The sequence below is a fragment of the Sceloporus occidentalis genome, unplaced genomic scaffold (genome assembly GCF_023333645.1).
Source record: "Sceloporus occidentalis isolate IW3139 unplaced genomic scaffold, rSceOcc1.0.p SCAF_16, whole genome shotgun sequence".
NCBI lineage: Eukaryota > Metazoa > Chordata > Lepidosauria > Squamata > Phrynosomatidae > Sceloporus > Sceloporus occidentalis.
Window position 1 is genome coordinate 11,027,808 of NW_028316996.1, and position 18,145 is coordinate 11,045,952.

Genomic DNA, 18,145 nt, shown 5'->3' on the forward strand with positions numbered 1-18,145 from the left:
TGAAACTGTTCTGAGGGTTGTCTCTAATTTTGTTCAAAGAATTTCTTTTTCCGTGCTAAAATTAAATAAAATAGGGTATAATGTTCTCTGCACAGTGGGCATTGATTGGCCTAGCTGTTCCTTTTTCATTGTACGGTGATTTTGTAAGGTACATTGCCTTAGTTCATTTGACAATAAAAACCCTTTAAAATACGCAATCATGAAATATATCGAGCAACCCTTGGTGTTTACACAATAGCACCAATCTGCGCATAATACAGTGAATAATAATACGTAGAAATGAAAGGAAAATGACAGCAAGTGCTTGAAATATGATAGCAGTATACATTACTGTACATTAAATAGTACCATGTCAGCACTTAGATTCCACAAGCAATTGTATTTACACAGAAACATCACAAAGTGGTGTCTAGTGTGGTAGCTTTATGATAATGTACCTCAATGAGCCCATAATACGCTGGCTGCATTTCCTAGCTGCCTTTCAGGGACACTTAATATCTGACTTTGACAAGTTATGCATCCATGTTGGAAATTTTTAGCACCAGTTGCGGGTTTCAAGGCGCAGATGTGTGATCCTATGGTGCTGATAAGACAAGCGGGATGGGACAACGAAATTGGGAAATTGGGCACAACTAAAGCAGGGCAGTTGGAAGATGTGCCACCTAAGAGTACGAAGACAACTTATGCTTTCGTTAGTGCATGTATAATTTATTAATTAATTATACATTAATTATAATTATTATAATTAATTAATAACTTATTGAAGCATAACATTATTGTGTGTGCAGAGACAGACAGCATCCCTCTCCCTTATGTTGACCAAAGCTCTCATGAACAATGTATTGAGGTTGCCTGGAACCCAGGAGAAAAAGTCCTATTGCAGGTTGTGTGGTCACCCTAGAGTGATTCACCAAGAGTGTTCATATCTGTTAATTTCTTTCTCTGAAATTGTGACTTTTTATTATCACAATGCAACTTTTTTGGTCCACACTACAGGTAACATCAGATTGGCAAATATCTCTAATGCATGACTAAGGCAACATCGACATGTCCCTTCTTTCAAATAAAGGAAACAAACTGACACAACTTATATGATAAAGAATGAACTTTTCTTCAACTTTGGATATATATGACCACAGCCCACATCTATTATCATCGCACTGTGAGCCTTATTATGTATTTAACACAGAATTATGACATGTCCATTTATCAGCAATCATCACTATCTTATTTTGTAACCCCTTGAAATGTCCATTAAATTCCATCAGACAAATCAGATGACACAAAATAGGCTGGTGTATGTGTATAAGGTGACTACCAGTGCCCCCATGCCTGAGGCAGATGCCCAGGGAGTTTTGCACTTAAGCCCATTAGGCTTGTGCAACATAAGCAACCATACTTTATGATGGTTCACTTATCCACTGGACTTGTACATTCGGGTACGTACAAATTACAAATTTAACGAAATTAGCTGATTTTGTAAATTCGTACGGATCTCCGAAAACAAAGCCAGACCCCCACAAAACAAATGAAAAGAAAGCAAGAACTTTTACTCTTTCACTCCTACTCTCCATCTTTTTGGCAGAAGTTCGCTGGGAGGTTTTCTCCGCTGAGATGGGGGCGAAACAAAAAGGGGAAAAGAGAAGATAGAACAGAGGAAGGAAGGAGATTTAGAACAAAGATGAAGAACAAGAATATGTGTGTCAGGGTTCTACCCTGCTAGTCTGGGCTATGTGATAATTATAACATTGTCATGTCTACCTGCAGCCACTAGTGGCCACCCTTCTGTGACAAAACCCTCCATCACTGGTGCCACTGGAGAGGCATGAGAGACAGCTTCCTGCCTATTGACTATGGGCCTTTGCTTTGTAAATACTTCTGTGTCTACACCCAGAAGTATATAATCCCATCATTTGCTGAGGGGATTATCGCTGGCAGAAAGCCAGGATATGCAACAGCAAGTGACCGCCATTGTTTTAGTTTAATGTCGGACCCCCCCACACCCCATGGTGCACTACTATGTTGTATAAGTCAGCCCCCCATGGTGTACTAATATGTTGTATAAGTCAGCCCCCCCCCCCCAGTACCACCACTACAGACATTTACCCCGGCCAAACCTTGGAACTGATTTTGGTCAGTAATAGTGGGACCCCATTGTACTGTTAATACCTATACTGACCCTGGGAGGCAGATTAAGGGGGCAGTGTGTATCCCATTATCTTGATTTATGTTAATGTGTGCTTTGCTGGCTATATCCAGCCATGTGTGTGAAAAATAAAGTAGTCTTCATTTTGATTATACCCTACACTGAGTCTTGGCTAGTTACTGGGAAACTGGGGAAAGAGTGTGTTGTCCCAGGCTAAGGGAGCACTAAGAGAGTCAGCGGAGGTAGTCGGTCGGACTATCCAGCTCTGTGACACCTTCCCTTTCAGGAGCATCCCTTTCTAATTACTTGGGACAGCTGAGCCACCTTACCTAAGTTTAGCACTGCCCTTATATACCTGCTCTGCCCTTCATTCTGAGCCTTCACATTGTTTGGCATTGGTTCCTGTTAGTCTGCTTGCAGCTAAAGTTGTGTGTACTTCGTTCTGATCCCGTGTATGACCTTGGCTACGTTTGCAATCCAGCTTTGTGTATCTGACCTCGACGTATCCCAGACTCACCTACCTATCCAAGCCATGTTCACTGCCAGAGGGCTTCCAAGCCGTGTGCCCTGCCTGAGGGATTCCAAGCCATATTCAAGCCGTGTGCCCTACCAGTGGGCTTCCAGACCTTTGGTCTGCCAGAGGACTTCGGTCTCTGCCTGGTTCCTTTTCAGCATCAGCCTTGCCAGTCCCAGTCCTGCTTTTCTGTTTGTCGTGTGCCTGTCTGTACCTACCTACCAGTCATGATGCATCAAGGGGTACAGACAGAGCCCCTGGTATCCCCTGCAACTGGGCTCTTACCCAACCTCCTTGCCCGGATCCTGACAATGGAAGCAGAAGTCATTGGCAGAGAAGGAAAGGATTGATTCAGAGAGCATGAGAGAGTGAACGAAAATTAGAATGTAAGAGTATGAGAGTAAATGTGCGTTACAGCACTACGGAATTTGATGGCGCTATAGAAAACAATAATAATAATAATAATAATAATAATAATAAATGTGGGCGATAGAAAATGCATTTTGTTTATAAATCTAAAATCCCATTTTTGTCTGAAACAAATGGACAGGAAATAAAATTTGTTGGCCAAAAACATGTCTGTTATCCACTATACCACCCAGTCATAACAAACCGGTATAGGACAGGAGTATTCTCAGCTTCTTTGACTTAAAACGGATGTTTATCCTTTTATATTGAAGCTCTTACAGAATATTGTATTACAGTAAAAAAAAACCTTCCTCCCCCAAAAGGACCAGTCAGATGCATGAGAGTGGATCCTGCCCCTCTACCTCAGTCCTGCGACCCTGCAACTGATGAACTCCCCGCAGGACTGTTCTACAAGGAAATGATGCATATTTCCTAATATTTTATACATATTATGTGAACAAATACCCTTTTGTTTTGCTAATGCACAATTGTTTTTGTGTTTGCAATGGTTATAATTATATAAATGTGTGCAGATCGTAATTGTAACTACTTTTATGAATGGGGCACTGTTATACAGAACCACCAGTGTGTTAAATATAGTGTATACATTTTTATTTGGTAAGGCAGGTGTTCCATACACTTGGCAAAAGCAAGTTTACAAAGGTAATTAGCTGTTGGTTGATTATGGAACCACACATTTTCAGCAGAACATAGTGTGTACATACAATTGCAAAATTATCTTGGTTAGATTAAATGAGAGTAATTGGACTCTTAGAAAACCCATAGAAAAGTGCCGATCTAACACAAAAATATGTGCGGTTTATTAAAAATAACAGTTTTCAAATAATATGTTTTCTGACTGCTGTCTGTTTTAGCACTCTTCTCTTAGTCCAATGTACAAGACAATGAGTTTATTAAGGAAATAACTTCATTAGCCTTGCTATAAACAATTAGTTAAGTGTGTTTGAGCAGGGAAAGTAACCCAAACTATCATCACAAGGGCATGCTCAAGGTCTTCAGATAAAGGAAGTTTATTGGAACACAATGAAATTGTCATTGCTACTATACATACCACTATATAAAATATTCATTTTCCATTGGACAAGGGGCAGGCTGGCTCATGGGGCAACTGCCCCCTAGCCAGTCAAAAATTCTTTAAAAAGCATCAGTCCACAGACCAGACAATTACTGGAGGTGGGAATGCAGCAGGGTCACATTACACAATAAACACACTGGGTAAAGGGATAAGAGGGTAAGGGTGTGAGAGGGTAAGGGAATTAGGGAAGTATGTATGTATGTTAGCATGAGTGTGTGTTAGCATGAGAGTGGATGCGTGTGTTAGCATGAGTGGGTAAGCGTGTTTGAGAGCATATGTAATTATGTGGGTGTTTTTTTAGACGGCAAATGTGTCAGGTTCATTTACTGTTTCCTGCCTTTTTTATACATATACATCGTAATATACTACCAGTTTCAAGAGGAATTCCAACCTCCTTAGGGCTCCCACCATTATTCTTAATTAAATATATAATATCAGCATAGTCCATTTACAAGTTACCCACAGTTTTTTGCTATAAAAAGAAAATAAAAACGGTCATACTGTAATGGTTAGGTGACGGCTTTGTCTTCTGGCTGCTTAAGAGCAATGTACAGTTTTAGATTTATTTTTTAAAATCTACATTCTGACAAATAAATTACCTGGTGGAGAATCCACTTCCATTGCTGTTCTTAATTTGCTAAAAAAAACAAACTCCTGCTACATTTTTTTTCTCAGAATGAAAGCCTTCCACAATGACGTTGTTTTAACTAGTAAAGTAGCACGCCTGGAAAAGTCATTTACATTTTCTGGTGCCCTTCTGAATACAAATTGGGGATTAACAAATAAATTACTCAAAGTATGATGCAAATGTAAAACGTTCCAATTATGCTGAGAAACTTTCTTTAATGCTCTTATCGTTCACCATAATCCGTAATTTGCCTGCTTACCAGGATCACAGGGTTTACTTATTAGTGTTAAATAACTTCTCCACATGCTTAACGTTAATATATAACAGACATTCACGTTGAAAATTAATACTAGCTACCATTTACTTTGCTTGAATTCAAAAGAAAAATACACTGCATGCCCTTTTAAATAACTGGAATAAAATACTGACAAAATGGTATTTCTTATTTTATGTTACGTTGAAAAATATGTGATTTTTTATCACAGTGCACATCACAACAGGAGATTAGTAATAAGTAATAGTACACTTATAAGTAATAGTACACTAAGTACACTTATAAGTAATAGAAATATAACAACAGAAAAAAAGAAAACCAAGTCAGATGAAAGCAGAGATACTTAGTAGAAGTTTTTGTATAGCATATTTTGTATATAGCGACCAATAGAGTCACTCGTACGGACCTTTAACTCCTGACAGCGAAACTCCGCCTAGGGAGACCATTGGTATCCCTGCTCCAGGAGTTAAACTTGCCACAGAGGCTCCCTGCTGGTGACCAATAGAGTCGCTCGTACGGACCTTAAACTCCTGGAGCGGGGAGACCAGGCGGCACTTTTGAGGAGGCGGCCCTTTCCCACCCCAAGCGCCTTTTTGTGTTTTTCAAGTTGTCAGTACCCGCTCGACGCCCCTCTCTCTCCTCTGCGAGCCCTCTAGCTCAGTCTCGGTGCCGGCTTGTAATGCTGAGCGCCGGAAGATGACGTAATTTCCAGCGCTCAGCATTACAAGCCGGCACCGAGACCGAGCAGGTAGACTCGCCGCAGGACTGCTGAAAGGTAAGAACAAAGGTGGGGGAGGATAGGGTAGATAATAGGGAGGGAGAGTAAGGGTAGTTAATAGGGAGGGAGAGGAAGGGTAGATAATGGGGGGTGGCGGCAGAGGAAGGGTAGATAATGTGCGGGGCGGCATTTTAAACTGCGCCCCAGGCGGCATTATGTCTTGGGCCGTCCCTGGGTGCAGAGCAATTATTATTTTATGCAGCTGAGCCAGGTACATATGGTACATCGCACCCTGGCACAGGAATTGTTCTGCCCCTACTCTGTACAGTTTCTTCACTGCTCAGTGCTCTGCTCTCTGCACCACCTTCCTGGCTCATACAATGCAAATATACCCAGTCAGTCTAACACCATACACTCACACATTGTTTGTGGGCACCCCACCCAGTCTGATACAGTATACTTGCACACACAGACACACTCACTCACTCTAACACAGTATACTGACATACCACCACACACTCACTTTAACACTGTATACTGGCACACCCCAAACACATGCACACATGAAAACTGTACATTCACACACACACAGTTTAACACTGTACACTGACTCCCCCCCCCACAATTGTCTCTTTACTCTCCACTGTCTTACTAGCATCTACCATCCCTTTCTCCCCAATCTATTACCTTTCTCCCTTGGACCCACTTTTCTCCCCATCTCTTGCCTCTCTGCCTCTGACTCTCCTCTTTTCTCAATCTCTTACCTTTCTCTTTCTGCTTTTTTCTTCAAGTCCTGTGCCAATGGCTGTGTTGGGAGCGGGAGGTCTGTTCCTTCAGACCTTTGCTTCAGCACTCACTGTGTGCGCATCAGTCGCTGGCACACAGTGTTAAGGAGTACTAAAGCCGGGGTCCGAAGGAACAGAACTCACACTCCCCTAATTTTGTGCCGGTTAGATGGAGCTCCGTGAACCCACACCTGCAGCTGACGATTCCCATGTTTGTCCCCATGAAGTACCGGAACAAGCTTCCAAATCCCGGGAGAGTGTCCCTGTTATTCCTAGGACAGTTTTTTATTCTCAATGCAGCCCTGACTCAGATATTAAAAAGGTTATGAGTGACCTTGAGCCACTAGTTTAAATAAGGTGTCTTTTATATCTCTGATAGGTAAACAGTAAACGTACAATGGGCAGTGAAATAGTTAATGCACTATTCCTGGAAACACTTTAATGAAAAGTATACAACTCAAAATTAGCCACTTCCAGCTTTCATCCCTGAAAAAGAAATAATTACAAAAATTGGGCCATGAGAATTAAGATGCACTCTCAAAAACAAAGGTTTTCCGTGCCTGTGTTTGCTGCTCAAAACAATATGTTCTTTCTGGCTTTCTAGTTTGAAACAAGAGAATTGTAACACTGCCAGTAATAGACAAGAAACTACTGACTGTTCTCACCTTAATCTACCATAATTCTAAATATTGTTGAGAACCAAGACCAACTCTAAAGGCACCAGCAAATGCCCCAGGGAGATGTTTTGTGCGTATTTTTTGGGAACAGATGATATGTAAATTATATGTATGAGTCCCTGGGGTGAAACATTTGGAGAGTAGGGTGAGCCAGTGCTCCAACTACAGTATTGTAGGAGACTAGATGCCCAAGCTGGGTTTGCAGGGTCTAGTCTATTACTTTAATGAAGTTTCCACAGGTCCTGGGCATTAAACCCCCTGAGGTCTGACAACCAGAAAGACTGTTGAGGGGAGAGGAGGTTCTCCTGTGCTCCCAGGGCAAGGAGAGGCCCTGAAGATAATCTTCCCAGATCTGTCCGGGAAGGGAAGTGAGTATTTAGACTGGGCAGCCTGGGCCAGTAATGTGTAGCCAGAGAGGGATTCAAGCGGAAGCTAGGCTTTTCTATTATGATTTTATTTTGGGGCATATGATTTGTGCACTTGCAAATAAATCACACGGTTTGCAATTTAAGATTAAAAGTGACATTTATGGCCCTCAACTAACAGGGTTTGTCATATGAAAGTCCTGACTGAAGCCAACAATGTGAATACTGAACTTCATGAGGTCAATAAAGCTCTAAAAGCCAAGCATTCTATGGAAAAACCTGAACTGGAGTGCTGCAAGGATCAGCTACAGATCGCAGAAGCCTACCTAAAGCATATGGCGGCAACCAAGCTTCTAAAAGATAAGGAACTAGCATTGGCGTCAGGGCTGTGCCTTGGCCTAGGCCAACCTTTTTACGCAAATCTATCTGCATTACTGACCACTCAATGTACTTCCACAAACAGCTTATCCCTGTTCCTCCAGTTGGGGAGAGGGTGGGCCCAGAATCTCGGCCATTGTGTAAACAGAGAGCAGTACACACCTTGGGGGAGCAGCCCAGGTGCCTTCTTATCAGTGAGGTGCCACACTGTCACTCTCCTACAATAAAATCCACAAATAAAAGATTGCAAGCTTTTTATTAGTAAACTTCAGGAATAAGTTAAGATGTTAAAACTAAATGATCAAATATAAAATAATCTGTATCTTTTTTTCTTCTTGTAAATATATTTAAAACCCTCAAAACAGAAGATGAAAAAAACTGTAACTGTGGTCGTCACACTTAAGAGCTTCTATCAGCCAGATGCATTTTTTGGAAAGAAAAAAAAGCATAAATCTGAAGATTACAACATTTGAGAGAAGTTGAAGTTAGGTTTAAGTCACCTTGCTCTGATAAAATGTATTATTCCCTTTTCTGGTGTCAGCTGTGCTAATAACGGTGGATGTGGATTTCCACCTGTTTACCAACTGCTTGGATCTCATTTTAGTTTCTTGACGATTTAAGAAGTTTGAAATAGCTATGGTTTTATGTTCTTTAGAAAACCCTGAATGAATCATCAATGAATCATTAAGCACTGTGGCAAATTACGTGAAGTTCTTATTATAGCGTTATGCAGGCCACCAAGATACGCTATAAAAGATGCCCTCTCTTGTACGAAATACAACACTTAATTACAGAGTCATGGTTGTGGAAGATAATCTAAGAAATGTAAATGTCCAAACCTAGGAATAATTCTTTAAGCAAGGACTGTTTATTTCTAACCTAAAGACATTAGGTACAAGAAGAGGGCAATGATAGGCTTTCATGCTTTGTCAGGAAAGAACCTCATGGCAGTGCTTCCTACCATCTGAAGCCCTAGGTAGCCATCCAATTGGTCTTCATAACAGTCAAGTGTGTTTGATACCAAAAGTTAAAACATTTTGGACCCAGCCAACATTATTTTGATTATTTTATGTTACTATTTACCACAGAGTATCGAAGAAGTTAATGGATCATCGTCTATTATGTTGACTAATTATACTACACAAGGATTTCTGCCTCTTCAGTAGGACCTGACTTCAGGATTTTGTCTCACATTTTGTATAGCTCACTAACTATTTTGTGCTTATATTTTCATGATTTCCAAGCAAAATCTGAGAGAGGGGACAACTTTTTTTTAATTTAAATGTTATGGGTTTAAGTAATTTAATAGATTTACTCTTTACACCAATTTGAAGAATTGGGAATGGAGGTTGACACACCTAATTTATTATTCCAGATTGAAACATTTGCTTAACATACTGTATCTATTAATTAACCGCAAAGAACATGATAATTCTTGAAAAAAGATGTTTCAAATTTTCCATCACAAGATTTACACCGTAATTTCAGTTTATAAATATGCATTCATATATAAATTAACTTGTTTACCAGTTCTCTAATTATAATGACTTCCTTTATGATTAATTATAATTATGCCTGACTGAATTTTCTTGTAAGAAAATGTATGTTAGCGTGTAGGATGTATAACTCACTGAGTACAATCACTGAGTGACAAACATATTACACAATATTTATGTAAACAAGCCAGAAAAAAAATAAAAAAATAGCAGGTCCTAAAAAGATAACAGAAGTAAATGTTTTCTAAATGTATTGAAAAATGTGTTCTCTTTTTTCATATACTTGTCAGTTTAATATATTGAAATTTGTTATATTGAGAAAAAAAGATTTGTATTAGACGTTTTGGTACAGATTAGGCAAATATAAAGTGAAAAGGTACCATTTAGGATATATAACAATACGAAGAAGAAGGAATATAAGTGCCTACGTACAGTGATCAAAAGGGGGCAAAACATCCTTTATGCTTTTTATTTATTTTAACACTCAAAAATTATTTAAATCTACTAAAGTACTAAGAAATTGTGTCAATTTATGGTTAAATGGATGACTATTAACGTCCAAGGGCTAAACACAAACTATAAAAGAGAGATATTATCTAAAACTTTAAAGAGAGAGCACATTGATGTGGTTTTGATCCAAGAATCTCATTGGCTTAAAATTAACAGTAAGAAAATGAAAATAGGTGGTTATTCTATAGTGGCAAATGCTATAATATATTAATTTCAGAGGCAGTTAAGTTTGAGAATATTAATCAATTTGGTAGTGGACACAAACTTGGACAAACAGCTTCCTATGGGGGCTAAATGCTCTGCAGATCTAATAAAGCAGGCGAAGAAATTTCAACAGTTATTAAAAGAATATGGTCTTTATGATATCTGGAGGGCATTTAGGCCGGGAGAACGAGATTATACACACCTTTCTAAAGTACATTTGTCTTATTCAAGAATCGATATGTTTTTGGGAGATCAGAGTCTATAAAAGATATAGATAAAATTTTTATTTTGGATATAGCGTGGCCGGACCATAATGCGGTAGTAATGTCAATTTATGGAAGGAACTCTAAAATCCCTAGTAGAGACTGGAGATTGAATAATAATATTCTACATAATGAGGCCAATCAGGAATATTTAGCAAATATGACAGATCTGTTTTTTAAGGAGAACGATACACCAGAAGTTTCGTTGCTAAATATATGGTGTACCATATGTGGTATTATAAGAACAAGAAGAAAATTAAAGAAGAAAACAGCGTCCCAACGGATTTATAAAATAGGATAAGTCTTTTTACAAACCGCAGGATATAGGTGAGGCTTTTGGGAGATTCTATCAAGATTTATATAATATTCCAGATCAGGCAGAAGGTCCTTCCATGCAAAATTATTTAAAGAAATCTAATTTTCCTAAACTTTCTAAAGAACAGCTAGATGAACTAAATTCCCCATTTAATCCAGAAGAAGTGAGACTAATAATTGATAAATTGAGGAAGAATGTAGCCCCTGGCCCAGATGGATTTACAAATTTGTTTTTCAAAATATTAAAGGAGAAACTGGTGCAGAGGCTATGTAAGATCTTTAATACAATAGGAAATCAATCCCACTTTCCTCTGGAAATGATGCAAGCGAACATAGTTCCTATTTTAAAGCAGGATAAGGATCCAGAAAAGATCTCAAATTATAGACCAATTTCTTTGACTAATACAGATACTAAAATATATGCTTCACTGTTAGCTGCAAGATTAAAAAATATAATTCCTTTTCTAGTGAACAAAGATCGGGTGGGTTTCGTTACTGGAAGATCTTCCAGCAGCAATATTAGACATTTGATTCATATTCAAGATACAAATAAGAAGAGTGGTGAACCCATGATGACCCTGTTTTTAGATGCTGAGAAAGCATTCGATAGGGTTAACTGGAAATTTATGAAAGCATCATTAGAGAAATATGGATTTATTGGTGACATATTAAATAAGATAATGGCATTATATGTTTCCCCTACTGCGAGGATTATTGGGCAGGGTGTCCGCTATCTCCTCTTCTATACATTCTTTCTCTGGAACCACTCGCTCAAAATATAAGAAATCATCCCTTTATTATGAGATGTTTAAATGAGGGTTCGGAAGGTAAAATAATGTTATATGCCGATGATATTGTCATTACGGTACAGGATCCAGTTATTTCAGTAGAATATTTACTAAAAGAAATTGAGTTATATGGAAATATGTCGAATTATAAACTAAATGTTTCAAAAACAAGTGCAATATTGGGAAATTTACCAGATTCTATGACCCAGATTTTAAGAAATGATTATACATTCGAGTGGGTTTCCAGGGAAATAACGTACTTAGGGATAAAAATAACAGTAAACCCTAATAAATTGATAGATACTAATTTCAAATTCTTATTAGCCCACACTTCAGAAACTTTGAGGTCTTGGTCTAATTTAGAGATTTCTTGGTGGGGTAGGTTAAATAGTATTAAGTCTTATATTCTTCCAAAATGGATCTATTTGTTTGGACTGGTTCCTCTTTCATTTTCTAAATCGTGGTTAATGGAGGTACAAAGGGTTTTCACTAAATTTATCTGGGGGGGTAAAACCCCAAGAATTTCTATGAAGACACTGAAGAAGGATTTAAATCAGGGTGGAATAGCTTTCCCAGATATTAAAAAATATCACGACGCAGCTATGATTTATCACTGTTCAAAATGGTTAATAAAATTAAACCAAGATGAGGTTTGGTATAAAATAGAGTCCTCAATATTAAATACGGAAGACCTAAGTTTTTTATTATCGTCTAATCTACAAATCAATATTGTTGAAAATAATCTAATTTTACTGAATTTGTTAAAATTTTGGGGAGGTTTTAGAAAATTAAAAAAGGTAGGATGCATTATGATACCAACCGCCTCCCTAAAATTTCTTCAGATGAATATTAGGGACTTAGATATAAGCAACTGGTGTGCAAAGGGTTTAAAGAAATATCACCAGCTGGTCCAAAATGATAATGTTAGACCTTTTGCGGAGTTGGCAGAAGAGTTTAACCTATCCTTGAAAGATGGGTTTACTTATTTACGTATTAAGCGTTATATAGAGTCTCAGAACAGACTACATAATGAAATTAAATCTAAGATTATAACCTTGATGGAAAAAGATATAAATATTAGGACAGTGATAAAAAGTAGGATATGTGATGAAGAGAGCCCTCTTAATAAACCAAGAGCATATATAAAATGGCAGAATGATATAGGCCAAGAAATTAAGTGGGAGGATTGGTGTAGAACGTTCTCTCAGCTAAAAAAAAATATACACTGCTTAAGCCTGAATGAACTACAATACAAAATAATGAACAGATGGCATTTGGTCCCAGAAAGGTTGAAAAAGATGTTTCTACAGGTTTCCAACCTTGGAGATGTAATCATGAGAGGGGATCTTATGCTCATATATGGTGGAGTTGTCAAAAACTTGATAAGTTTTGGCTTATGGTTGTATCAGTTTTAGAGATGCTAGAGATTACGGGAATTCAACATTCAATTGAGAGTTTTCTTTTCCATTTAGCATGGAATAATGAAAATAATATACAAAAGTATCTAGCCTTCCACATTTTAATGGCAGCTAAAATCCTTTTGGCTCATAATTGGAAAAGTCAAGAGGTACCACATTGGGAAAAATTGAAAGCACAAATAAGTTTCCAACTACAAATGGAAAAAGGTCTCCTAGAAGGCAAACACGAAATAATAGCTGGTCAGGCTTTGAAAAAATGGTTCCTTTTGTTTCCTAATGAAATATTATAACAAACGTAGCTATAGGAGGACGATTTCTTTGAAGGAGAGTAATATATAGCCCCTGGACGTAAGTGGTACACCTTTTGTATGGTGACTCCCAATATATAAATAAATATATTTGTATACAGATATTGAAACTTTTTGTTTATGCTTGTATGTACTTAATAATTATTTTTTTGTGTATGTGATGTCATGTTGATATGTTTAGTGGATTATTGTTAAAAATCTTTAAAAAGAACAATACAAAAAAATACTTACTTTGTAAAAACTGTGCTATAGAGAGTGAAGGCCCCTTTCATTCTCGCTGATTCCAGTTTTGGTTGCTTTAAGTGGCCAATCACTGGCAGGAAAGAGTTCCTTTTAAAATCGATGGGAGTGCAAAACCACACCGCACTCACTACTGGCGGTGAGCATGTTGCACTTGTGCAGTCCTTCGTTGGCCAAACGCATACGCTGCGAAGGACAGGAGCTGGGTGGTGAGGAAACATGCTACATTTATAGAGAGGAATGCATGAAAGGAACGATCTGGGAACACTCAGCTATAATATGCATTAAAATACATATGATGGCTGGATTGTACCTTTTAAGGCTGAACTTAATGCAATTTTACTATGCATTATGAAGGGTCAATCATGGTGAGCTTTTCCTGCAACAAAGGGACACGTATAATGCATACTTACTGTTTCTCACCCTACATAGTGCTTACTTACTTCTGCTGAAAAGTTAATAGAATAAATGGTCTTGGCAAGAAAAAAACCCAAATAATCCCAGGCTCAATGAGACTTCTGAAAAGACCGTATTAAAAATGTACAAGTAACACCAATATAAAATCATAGAAAACTTTTCCAGTCTAAATGCATTTTACTAAATTTTAATAAAATTGGAAATGAGTCATTCATAATGGTATGGAATCATGACTGAATATAAATAATAGAGGATCACCATGTTTAACCAGTGTGTACGTCTTCAGCAGTTATGAATAAAACAGTAATTATACCGTAAGGATCATGGGGTAGTAGAGATTATTTAAACAAACTCATGGGATTTTTCTCATGTACAAAGACTTGCCATGTAAAAAGAAAGCAGGCAGTAGGTTGCATACAAATGAGACTCTTCAGGTCAGAAAGAAAATGTTGCACCAATTCACATAATAATGTTGATAAATCTAAAGGGAGAAACATAATCCATGTTAATGAGCATATAAAAAAACTGTTTCATGCTTGCCCTACAAGAAACATTGAAGGAAATTAAGAGAACAGAAGAATTTTATTTAGAGATGACCGTTATATGTATAACATAATATAATATTATAATATGAATAATGCACTGATGTATCTATTTTTGATATTTTGAAGATAAAACCTCATTAAAACTGATCCATCTAGCATGTAGGTATAAAATGTGAAAAAATGCAGGAATAGTAACATAGATCAATGTATAAATCTTGCCTGCATTATTCCTTACAAAGGTATAGATCTGGAGATAAGAACCGTGCTTTATGGTAGTTATTTGTTTTCAAGTGAATTTAGAAATAATAAATAAATAGTCACTTCTTCTAGATGTTGGGAAGCACAAGCCTACAATAAAACTTCCCTGAAACAGGAGTAGCTGAAACCTTTATGAGTAAAAATCTTAAAAATAACTTTAATCTATGTATTTGACTACACCATATGGAGACCAAATTGCTCTTCTTTTTAAAGCTCGTTTGTTACTTTTGTATGACAGATTGTGGAATGATTGTTATGTGACTTGTGGGTGAGAGTAAATTACAACCTAAAACAAAAGAAACTGTTCAGTTACCATCTTCATATTTTGAGCTGTAAGCACTATTATAAAGGGAAAAGTACAAATGTTTGGTTTGGTCTTAATTTGTATCATTATTCCTGTGAATAAAGTCTCTTCTGTAGTTCATGCCTTTTGCTCTTTAGGCTGTGCCATACAATGTTTGGCAAATGTAATCTTACCATTGCAGCTGCAACAGCTGTGTCAAAAGCTGGGTACCTTTTTGGTGGATGCAGCCAACCGTGTCTGTGACCCTTTTGATGCTCTGTCTGCAGGGGCGTAACTAGACGCCTCAGGGCCCGGGTGCGAGAATCTGTTAAGGGCCCCCCCACCCCCTCACCCCCCAAAAAAAACCATGATTTTCACCCAACAATTTTTTTTCAACTAATTCAACAAATTAAATTTACATATTGAATCATATCTGTAAAAAAAATCAAAGAAAAAGGGGCGCATGTACAAAGGGCATAATCCAGGGGTGTCCAAGTTTTTTCTGCAGTGGGCCACTTCATCAGAATTGTATACGTGCGCGGGCCGCACTCATTTTTCACTGTGACAAAAAATATGGCCTTTAATAAAATATGCAGATTAAAATAAAGTAAAATGACACAAAACCTTTACTCTTCCTCTCACTGATTTCTGGGCCTTGAAAGTTTTGCGACTACAAATTCAGGATTCCCTAGATTTATTCTAGGGATGAACTAAAATGAAAATTCTGGACCAAAACATTCAGGGTTCACTTAGCCAAAACCGAAAATGACCCCCACCTTTAAAAATAATAATAAAAACTCACATGTTTAATAAAAGTAGGTAACACACAATTGGACAAAATTAGCAATATGACTTGGCATGATAGGAGTGTGATTGCTGTTAGCCTAGGCAACCAGTAAATGCTGGTACCTAGGCATGATGGGACTGTGCTCGCTGTGATTGCTGTTAGCAATCACACTCCTATCATGCCAAGTCAGCCAGTACATGCTGGTACAGGGTGGCTGTAAGTGATGTGCAGACCCCATACTGCTGGCAGCATCACTACACAAGGGGGGCAGCTAGCTAGGTTTCAGCATGTACTGGCTGACTTGGCATGATAGGAGTGTGATTGCTAACAGTAGTCACAGTCCCATCATGCCTAGGTTCCAGCACTTACACATCCATCCAGTAAATGCTGGAACCTAGGCATGATGGGACTCTGATTGCTGTTAGCAATCACACTCCTATCATGCCAAGTCAGCCAGTACATGCTGGTACAGGGTGGCTGTAAGTGCAGACCCCATACTGCTGGCAGCATCACTACACAAGGGGGGCAGCTGGCCAGGTTTCAGCATGTACTGGCTGACTTGGCATGATAGGAGTGTGATTGCTAACAGCAATCACAGTCCCATCATGCCTAGGTTCCAGCACTTACACATCCATGCTATCACACACACACACACTCATTTATTCATATAATCATTAATTCACAGATTCATTCCCTCAATCACACACACTCATTCAAACACCCTCCCCACCCCCTTACCTGCACTGCAGCTCCCTCGATGCCGCTCACAGACTTCAGCAGGGGGCGCGGGCTCCCTCTGCCTTCTCTGCTAAAGCACAGAGGAAGTAGGATGTCACGTGAACTCCGCTTCCTCTGTGCTGTCCAGAAGACCCTCCCACAAGTAAGTAGCAGGGCTTGAGGTGCGGCTCGTGTAAGATCGGTTGCCCTGGCTGCCGATCTTACGCGGGCCGCACCTCGAGGGCCCGCGGGCCGCATGTTGGACGCCCCTGCCTTATTTAAAAAAAACCCCCAAAAACGTAAAAAAGATTTCGGGCGGCCCCTTGGCTTGGGCCCCCCTGCCGCCGGGGCCCGGTCGCAGTCGTGACCCCTGCGACCCCGGTAGATCCGCCACTGTCTGTCTGTGACCCTTTTGATGCTCTGTCTGTACCCTTTTGATGCTCTGTATGTGCTTGATACCTAACACTTGTTTTTATTATCTTAAACTGAGCCTATTAGTGTATTACCAGAATACCTGCTTTACGTAGTTTGAATAGTCTGTACTCACACAACATAGCTTTAAATTAAGCCTTTGAAATATCTGTGACACTGCATATCATTGCTGCATTTATTTAAGCCTAGTAACACTAAATATTATTATCTCCTAATGTGGCTCCAAGCTAACAATCTCTGGTTTTAATTCTCAATTGTCATGTATTTCACAATTCTTTGATTTTCCAGATTAATACATGTCCAGAACAGATATCCTACAAAACCAACATTTTATGGGGGTTGCAGTAATTATGAATACATTTGATTCTCTAAAGGAAGAGTAGACAGGAGAGTTTGCTGAAGAGATGTGGTTTCAGTTCCCCAATTACCACTGTGCATTGTGAAGGGCCAACACTAGCCTGTTTCTCCAACAGGGGAGTGAGGAGACAATTATTTGACTATTCATTATACAGGGCAAGCCAAGCTCTTCGTACACCTGAAGTTTATGAGGTTGGACCCTCATAATAGATAGTGAATTAAAGGAGTTGAACCTACAACTCTCTCTGTGACAGGTAAGCCCCCCCACGTGTCAAAGTCCCTCAAATAATTAAAAAAAAAACCACACAAAGTTTAGGGCAGTGAAGGGTGGGCAAGCGGGAGAGAGCTTCATTGGGCAGCATAGTTGTAATGCCTTCATCTATTGTATATGTGTATTTAGGGTACTGGGCTATACTGTCAGGAAGGAGTGAAGTCAGAGGGAAGCCAGGTAGGTACACAGATAAATCAAATAAGAAACACACACTCAGGATGTAGCAGGGAAGCACAATAACTGGATAACTCGATTTTAAACTTGCCGCTTGGGGGAAGCTCCGCCCCCGAGCGTCATGTCACTGAATCGTGTTCCCGCGAACAGTGGCCGGGGAACAATAAAGTTGCAACGGTACTCAAAAAAGACTTCATAGTAACTTTAAGCTTTATTTAGACATAGGTTTTTTTCAGGACACACTAAGCATGCACGACATAGAAAACAAAAGCTTGCTCCTTTTTAAAAGACTTAACTACCTTAGGTCTAACCACAGACTGGCCTGCTAATGTGGACTCATGTCAAGCAAATAAGAGGATAACGTTCTCACTTT